This window comes from Dipteris shenzhenensis, chromosome 27 (assembly GCF_047967505.1).
Source record: "Dipteris shenzhenensis isolate YYH24624 ecotype China chromosome 27, Dip_SZ_1.0, whole genome shotgun sequence".
Lineage (NCBI taxonomy): Eukaryota > Viridiplantae > Streptophyta > Polypodiopsida > Gleicheniales > Dipteridaceae > Dipteris > Dipteris shenzhenensis.
Genome location: NC_141622.1, coordinates 24,202,011 through 24,210,685, shown reverse-complemented (window position 1 = coordinate 24,210,685; position 8,675 = coordinate 24,202,011). Strand labels below are relative to the sequence as shown.

The following is an 8,675-nucleotide window of genomic DNA, read 5'->3' as shown; positions in this document are numbered from 1 at the left end:
GCCCGTCCACGGTGGAGATTCATGGGCGGTGGTGGAGGGGGGCTTTTGGGGCCTCTTATGAACTCGATGGTAACACTCTAAATCAATTCGAAGATACACCTGTGTCAATTCCAAGATACACCTCTGTCGCAGGGTGATCAACTGTAGTTCTCTCTACTCTTCATGCATGCAGCCACGACCTCCTCCTTGTCAAAAAGATCCTTCCACCATTTGCGCATATGATTTAGGAGGGCACCAAGCTCCACGTCTAGATTCATCATTCGCAGCTATGTATTATGAAGTCTTTCAAGCTCGACCGCTTGGCATGTTCTAGTATCGCTCCTCTTCTCAGAAAATCGCTTGTGAAGAATGCATATGAAACCAAGTAAACAGAGGATCGCAAATCCCCAGCAGTTCCCTTGCATAAAGAGAAAGAGCGAACAACAGGCTACAGCCGATGCCATCGCAGGGTTTACAAAATAAATAAAATTGTTGTAAATATAATATTAATGTTTCTTAGACTTGTATAAAGCCGTCCTAGCTCAGCTGGTAGAGCGCGTGGCTTTTAACCACGTGGTCGTGGGTTCGATTCCCACGGACGGCGAGATGCCTATTATGAAAATTCTAAACCTTTTGCGAGAATCTTTTACATTTGGTGGCAACGATACTTATTTGAAGATGAGATAAGATTTGCCGATCTTCGTTTTTTTAGACAAATTGGATGATGCAAGGTGATGAACTAGCACCTAATTGGAGTATTAATTTTGTGCGTGACAACGATAAGATTTGCCGATCTTCGTTTTTTAAGACACATTGGATGATGCACGTGATGAACTAGCACCTAATTGGAGTGTTAATTTTGTGCGTGAAAGCGTAGCCATATGTTTTAGGGTATTTTATAGGGAGTGACTCCATTGGTTTAACATTTCTCTATGGTCAAATTACCAAGATGTTACTTTGGAGTCATATTTTTATGGATGTTACATGGTGACTCAGTGGAAGTAACCCATCTCAGATGCACTAGAGATACATTTGAATGGTTCTACTTTACAGTTTTCCAACCCTATGGGCTGGAGGGTCAATTAGCACCTAGTTGGAGAGTTATTTCTCTACACCGAGGGGTAGCTATATTTTTATGGATTTACATGGTGACTCCATTGCTCAAACATTTCTTTGTGGTCAAACAATTGTCAACAAGAGTGTGCACCTAGGAATGAAAATGATTGCTAAGCATTGACAGATATCTACATTGCATGGCCAACTAGGTGAGTGGGCACGCAAGATCTCTGAGAAATTTGAGGTTTCTGTGAGTCATTGCTTTAGTCAATCGATGTCGCATTCCCATATAGAAACGTGGTGCAAACTATTGACATGGACCTATACTTCTTGGATATAGATGTGGGAGCCTTCACGACTCTAGGGCATTGACCTTGTCATCACAGATACATAGGTGAGTTAAAGACAACCTCATTGATGGAATTGGTATTCGCTCATTGTAGATATGGTCTTCATGCCTCAAAGCCTTGGTTAACGTGTCCCTATAAAAGAAATAAGGGAAACCTTGATCCTACTCAATGAGCCTTCAATTATGCATTGAGCTCCACCCCTATCTATGTCGAGGTAGCTTTTGGGAGGCAAGATTCAAGGTATTGCTTAAAAGAATAGAGGTCGATCTTTACACTGGTGTCCATGTCAACATGTTCTTATCTAGGAATGAGCTAGGATGTCTGGCAGGGCTTGAATCACTATGAATGCTATTAAAGCTGCTTGCTTGCAAAGATGCCAAGGGAGGTTTGATTTGGAGTAGTTAATAGCAATTGATGCAGGGCTCGAATTGATGATTTGCGAGTTGAAACTCTCAACATAGAGGCATCCTTTCTTGCTAGGGATGTGATGTAGAAAAAAATTGAGACAACATAGCTGATCCTTTCTTACAAAAAAAGTGGCTAAAGGACGTTTCAAACATATTTGAAAAGTAGTTGAAGAGGGACACAAACACATGGAATGCCATGATTACATCATATGGACAATGGGTTTGTAATGCTGCACTTCACCTCTTTGATCTTATGTAGGTAGAGTTTGTAACACCACACAAGGGTTTTGCAGGGATCTGAGCTTGGAACACAAAATGAGGCCACCTCTCATGTATGGCAAGTGTATGGAAATACGTATGACAAGTGTAGCCACCCCTTTGTCAACATGTATGACAAATATTGTACCTTGGAAGATGCTGCTCATACTTTTCAAGTTGAGTTTATGTCTTGTTATATATGTATATTTGCAAAACATGTACATTATTGTCTAGATCTAGTTCAAACGCAAAAAGTTATAATTTCTTGTTATTCACAACTATCGAATTATGTGTACACAGGATAGTCTGCATGTGTGCATGAAGAGTAAGTTGAGTTGGAAAGTAATAAGAAAGTTAGAGGAGTACAAGGTTATAGAATGATAAGGAATGTTGGGTGAATTGCGGTGGAAGTGGCTGATTGATGCTAAAACTGATGAGGTGGTGCACATGTTATGAAAAGGAAAGTGAGGGAGTGTGTGTATGAAGGGGACTGAAAAGAATGTATGAAGGTGAGTGGATGTGGTGTTGTGCAATTGGGGATACGATGGAGAGAGAGAGAGAGAGTAGTCCTAGCCTCTACGACCTATAGAATCAAGCTTCGGGTTTATCTATAGGACCACTAAGGTAGACCTAGTAGAGGGTCATATTGTGACATGTTGGTCGACTTCCAAGAAGTTTGATGCAGTTTGTGGTGCTTTTGTGCTTGCAAATTGCTCTTGGGGGAGGAATGGGTTGAAGATTTATATGAGATTTGATTTTTAAAAAAGGGAGATGTTTCCCCACAGCTTTGCGGATGGCTTAGGGTGGTAGATAGAATGACAAAAAATCTAAGAGATCCGTTGTAGGAGACAATATTGAAGTCTAGGGGAGTAGTTGAAGAAGGAAGTCAACATGCCATAGAATGTTGAGGAGGGAGGGAAGGAGAAAATAGCACGATGTAGCTAGTGAGAGAGCTGCTTTAAAACATGTTGTGGATAGAAATAATTGAATTGTGCGAGGACTTGACATTGCTACACACTCACTAATCACATTCTCAAGAAATCCCTTCCTAACATTTGAAAAATGTTAAGGTTGATGAGAAGGCTTTGAAACTAGTTGTGATTGGGTCAAAATTTTAAGGAGATGATGATGAAGGTGATGATTGTCCAATAGGTTCATCCCTTTGCAACAATTGTACTTTGTAAACTATCAACTACAACCTCATACAAACCGCAAACACTATAACAACTGAAAACTAGGATCAATCCAAGGCAAACCTCATCAAAGCTCATAAAGCTCATTACAAGCCAAACAACTGCACATTATAAGCTCATAGAATTCAATTTGCAAATTGAAAACTACTACTCAATGGAAATTCCAAATTCTATAAAAAATGCATCTTGCAAAATTTAAATTGCAACCTTAGCAAACTCTCTATTTAAATTGCAACCTTAGCAAACTCTCTTACTTAAAGCTACATAAAAAATTTATTGCAAAAAATAGAACAAATGTGTTTGTGCCACAAGTGAGATGCTGTTGAACCAATATTTCCATCTTTCCCTTATGTTCAAGCTTTTGATTGGATAGTCCTATGCGTGTGACACACTGTTTTGAGTTTATAAGATAGTCCATTTTGTTGGAAACACACCAAGAAAACGCTGAGGACATAAAGAAATACAATACTTGTTAATGACAAAGAGCCATTCATATGGTTTCACAAGCCTTAATGCCACCAAGTTGCCATCTGTATGAAATCACTTATCATAAAACAATAATAAAGAACTAATTTTAAAGTTATACTAAAGTTCCCATATTATGGACTCCAACATAACTACCTCAATAACTCACACATTAATTCACAAGATAATTATAAAGATAACATTACATCCATTAGGAACTCTTCTGTTGGTAGAAATAAGAGACTTCATTGTGTCATCACATATGTTGCACCAAAATATCAAGTGATATATTCCATCAAATATGATGGGACATACAAAATACCATGCAATGTATTGCACCAAAATAGTTCAAACTATGTTTTTTATACATAAAACTACATCATAGAGCTCCTATCTTTGATGGCTCAGAGGGGCTACTACGCTAGGTTCAAACTTTGACTCTCTCTGTCTTGTTGCCAAATGGTAGCTCTGAGCTGGTTCTTCAACACTATTGGTCCTACTTATTGGCTCCTCCGATTTCAAAAATCTAAAACTAGAAAGCTATAGAGAATTTTCATTTCCAATCAATCGGAGCGCATTCCTAATTTTCTAAAGAAAATTGTGGGAGGTTTTGGTGGGTGAGGAAGGAAGACAAAGGGGGACGTAGGGAAGATGGCATAACTCAGAATCTTCCTCCTTGCACCTCTTGAGTTGGGGATTGTCTTGTGTGGGCAAGGCGGATGTTGTGCTATGGTGCTGCTTTGGATAGGAAGGAGGAATTCAATGGTCTATAACAAGGGCACAGGGAGTGAGTAATCGAAGGGAAAGCAGGTGTGCAAAAGTGTAGCTTGCCATAGCTAATCAATGTAGGGGGCAAATAAGGTGGGCGAGCTTGTATCTTCCCTCTCTCCCTCTTACTCTACCCTTCTCCCTCGATGCTCCCTCTCCCTCCCCGTCCCTCCCCCTCATATACTTGCTCAGGGCGGCATGATGAACCTTCTGGAATTCTTAATTCCTACTTATATTCCACTTCGCAAAGGCATTAGGTTAATTTTTCCCTGTGGCCCATGTCACCCCTTGACTCATAATTATGCCCCAAATAGATCTCATTGTGGGGACCTATTGCAGATGAAGTGAGAACTATTGCGTAGAAACGAGAACTAAATGGAATATTCCTTTTTATCCTGCTCAAAATATCCATTTAAAAAAAATAAAAGAAACACGGCTTCCAATTATAAGTCCCAAGAAAAAAATACCGATTGACTAGATTTGTTTGAATATATAAAATTTAGCACATTCTCCATTTGGCCATTGTACACACATGGGAAAAAGTTAACATGCTCTTAAATTTTCAAACACCATCATATCAAAATAAAAGAATACCCATTTTTTATAATACACCTTTTGTATATTTGTAGTCCATTTTAGTTACAAATCATCATGTATTACATCCTCATCTATACCCACACCCATCAATTCCTCTCCATGAGCATCATCATCACTAGGCTTACTACGATAGGACATGTTTGTAAAAGCTTGATCAAGGGTGCATCGCCATTGGACCTTCTTATCTCTGTACATTCCGTGCCTTACACTTGGGAGCACCTCAACCTCGTGCTGAGTTTTGCTACAGTGTGATGTATAGAGCTTACGATAGATGACGAATCTTAGGAAGCTCCTCCTTCTCACTAAGTCTTCTCTGTAATATGTTCCTCTTTCTCCACTTCCATAGGAGATATCTTATTCTTGTTAAAAATATTGGTGCTTCTTCTTCATTATCACTATTCCCTCCATCCTCCTTGGCACCATCAACAATCACATTATCCTCATCCCTATGCAATCCTAATGCTACTTCTGATTGTTCTCGCGAGTAACTCTAGAAGAGGATCTAGCTTTATTAATGCAATTCTTAGAGGTAAGCTTTTGTTTAACAATGCCAATTGTGTCCTTGGGAAGATGTATAGCATTGATTAATTGCAATCATAAACAAGAATGTCAACCTCATCAAGAACAAACACACTTATATGAGGTGATTTTTTGGCCCTTTTTGCTTTCCCCTACCATGAGCATTTGCAACCATTTCAGAGACGTATTTCCATTGTATATGTCATGACTCTTGGTTATAAACGAATGTGCCTAAAGGGAAATAATATCTTCAAATTTTTACTTGATCACCATGGAATTGATCTTTATATCTTCCACTCCACATTTTTACAAGTTGCTCTGGTGTTTTATGAGACCTCATTTCTCTTGCTTGTGCATTAATCATACCTTCAAATTGTGTAGGAAGAAAAGTTTTTGTACTTGGAATTGGAACTATTGTACTGATGTTCAATAAGAAGGAACATTTAGAGTTACATCGTTATGGTCAAACCTTAAAAAAATTTGGGATTGGTCTTCAAAGAGCTCATTCCACCATCTTACATCATATGTGTGGGCCTTCTCAATAATATCCTCCTTTTCTTAAAGGCATGTATGTAGCTCTTTTGGCTTTGAGACATTTGCACTTTTAATGAAAGCTCCATTGGATCTTGTAAACAAGCACAAATCATATGATAAAGAATGGAAGATAGAAATAACAATCCATTCTCTGGTAGCCATCATTTATCTTTTGAATACATGTCTCTGATAAATTTGAACCATTCACAAACTTCCTAAAGTTATACATATCTTTTAAATGAAACACATGAGGATCTGATGTATACACTTCAATTAGAAGTGAAATCATTGTTGTCAAGTGAAGGCATTTTGTCATGGTAGTTTATTTCAAAATGTGCTAAATATCTATCCAATTCGATCATGTATATGACCGACCAAGAGGAACCCAAGTTTGATCTTAGTGAAAATACCTTTTTACACCAAAATATTCAAGAAGGCAAGAAAAGCATGATGCTTATTGTCTCTAACTATGTTGTCCAATTGCAAACACAAGACTAAAGGAAGAGGCCCTTCCCATGTTGTAATTATATGATGAAGGATGGTGATCGTTAGATTGGCATCATTATGGACATTTAGATATGTTTGAAATACTTTTGATAAAAGTTGGTTGTTATATATGAGACATCCCATAAGTTACATGTGCACAAAAGATTCCTCCTTCAAATCCTTTAGTACCCTAACAAAATGTGGAACGTTGGTCCTTTTTTGGTCCATGCCATCAGTAACAATCCCAAGTATTTGTTTAAATTCTTAAGATACTTCTTCCTATGCCTTATAATCTTTGCTCACTCTAACACTTGTTGTTCTCTATGGTCCTTGAGAGATTTATTTACTTGATCTAAAAGCACAATTTTGGCATTGAGAAGGAGAACTTTTGCTTTTCAAGCTTGCACATATGCTACATATCCACATTCTAACCTTCCTTGGTATTGTCACAATGTTCTTCCACAACCTTGTGAAATGGATGTTGCTCATTATTACTGTCCAATGGGTCCTCTTTGCATATAGAGAATATCTAAAATCTTGTGTAGTTGTCTATCAAGTGTAGTTTTCTTGTGGTTGGAATGACCTTGTGAAATGGAAGTAGCTAGTGTGTTGCTCATTACTATTCAACAAGTCCTCTTTGCATATAGAGAACTAGTTGTATCACCCGTCTACGATGGGTTAGAGACTCACTCTATAGGTGGGATCTTAAAATGTCAATAAACAAAAATTCAAGTTTCATATAACCCAATTTACTCAACAAAAGTAATTCAATTTATTAGGGGAGCTCTCTGTAGATCTATGGTATCTTTTTGAATTTGTTGTCTTTGCTCTATACTCAACAAGCACAGTTCAACTTATTAGGGGAGCTCTATGTGGATCTATTGGATCTTTTTGTATATGGATTTGGAGGCTTTAAGAATTTATTTTGTATCATTGTGCTCTTTTGGACATCATTGTGATGAGGAATCTCTCTCTCTCTCTCTCTCTCTCTCTCTCTCTCTCTCTCTCTCTCTCTCTATATATATATATATATATATATATATATATATATTATATGTATGTATGTATGTATGTATGTATGTATGTATGTATGTATGCATGCATGCATGCATGCATGTATGTATGTATGTACATATATACATGTATATATGTATATAAATATAAATATAAATATATATGTGTGTGTGTATGTGTGTGTGTGTGTTGATACTTGTGCAAATGTATATATATGTGCATACACACACACATATATGCATATGCATATAGAAAGTCCCCCCCCCCTCCCTTGAACACACACCAACACCTGAGAGACCAGCCGCTCAACCACCAGCAGCCATGATCTGGGGGCCATCGAATGATGCTTTGGCAGGTCTTCGAAACTAAGGTGTGTTGCTAGCGCACTATTTAGGTAGAATGCTCCCAATCCCGTCACATCTCATCCTTTAAATTGGTCAACAAGTTGATAGCAGGTCCACGTTGACTGCCATCGGGTTGAGCACCATCTCTAGAAAGTGCGCTAGTGCATCCGATGTCCATCTGTGGTGCAGCTCCACAAACATATTTTGGAGACTCTCCTCATGAAGAGCGTGGGCATTATTTGTGAAGCTTTCTTTGCATCACATACTTTCTGTTTAAGAGTCCAAAGTTGAATCTTGTTCTGTTGCATTTGCACCACCTAGGTTTGCAGCGCGTCATTTTGGGTTTGCAACGCTCTATTCTCAATTTGTAACTCCTCCAGCTATGCGATATCAGCTTGCTATGCTGTCCAATGTCTTGAAAACCCCTGCAAAAAAAGGCCTCAAGCCTCCAACTGGGTAGGTTGTGATGGTGGTGTCGATGAGGGACTTGAAACCAAAGTTGGTGGAGAGGACCTAGCTATGACAAACAAAGCTGGAGTGGCAGGCAGTGAGCAAACCGGCTACGTAGACACCATTGAGGTACTTGCTCTAGACATGGGAACTGCCATAATCAAAGTGCCAGTGGATGGAGAAATTATCTCTTGCCACTATTGAAGAGAGTCCCCAAAACCTACTGCTCCTCCCAAAATAGATCCAAGAGGAGGG

The 8,675-nt window shown here is 38.7% G+C and overlaps 1 non-coding gene across 1 annotated transcript; it reads left to right on the top strand.

The window, feature by feature from the left end:
* The first annotated feature begins 510 nt into the window (after positions 1 to 510).
* TRNAK-UUU (transfer RNA lysine (anticodon UUU)) lies at positions 511 to 583 on the top strand. The gene has a single exon. It is a non-coding gene; the product is annotated as a tRNA-Lys (tRNA).
* Positions 584 to 8,675: the final 8,092 nt, after the last annotated feature.